Here is a 1,043-nt window from a genome sequence, read left to right on the forward strand (position 1 = left end):
AATCTTGACTTTCAATTTTATTTTGATTTGTTCGATTTCGATTTTTTTTATTTGACCTCAAACTTCCCATTAGTAAATTAATATGGATGAAAGATTTGAAAGCAAAATGTGAATTTGATAAAATTCTTGTCTTTCAAATTTGAGAATAAGATTTTTTTTTGTTGAATTTTGATTATTTATTTATTTTATAGATCCATAACAAATTTGATTTAAACAAGTTTTTTACGTTTTATGGTAAATTGGATTTCAGTGAGGTTCGTTACCCGCCTATTTATACGAAGGAATTATGAGAATTGGGAACTAGTCTGTTAAACTTTGCAAACAGAGGTAAACAATTTTTATTTTTTATTTTTGTCTCTCTCGTTTCCTTCTCTCTCTCTCTCTCTTTTTTGAAATTCAATTCTTTCGATTTCCGTTGCCACAGTGCGGCGAAAACCAAAATTGGTTTCTGCGCATGGCATGCGCAGAAACCATAATTGGTTATGGTTTCTGCCATGCGTAGAAACCATTTGGTTTTATTTTTTATTTTTTAATAAATTAATTTATTTTATTATTAAATTTCTTGGCGGCGGAATTGGTTTCCACCGCCAATTGGAGCAGCGGAAACCTTTTTTTTTCAATTTATTTATATCTTTTACACGTAACTGTTTTTTACCTTTTGTTTTGTTTTGAATTTTTTTTTTCTTTTTTTTTTATATACACGTAACTTTTCTTCTTTATTTTCTTTTTATTTTAATCCACTTTTTTTATTTTTTTTTTGTTTTTTGTGACCACTCTTGGTTTCTGCGTTTTGTGCAGAAATCCTATATTTTTTTTTATTTTTTGGTTACACACGTTGCTTCCTTTTTTTTTGTTTCCTTTTTTTTTTTTTGCTTTTCTTTTCTTTTTTTTTGATTTTCTTTTCTTTTTTTTTACTTATTTATTTATTTATTATTATTATTATTTTTTCTAACTGCCCCTTTATTTTGACCCCCTTCTTTTTTTTTTTTTTTTTTTTTTTTTTTTTTTTTTTTTTTTTTTTTGTGTTTTTTTTTTAAACAAAA

Source organism: Olea europaea, chromosome 11, assembly GCF_002742605.1.
Source record: "Olea europaea var. sylvestris chromosome 11, O_europaea_v1, whole genome shotgun sequence".
Taxonomy (NCBI): Eukaryota; Viridiplantae; Streptophyta; class Magnoliopsida; order Lamiales; family Oleaceae; genus Olea; species Olea europaea.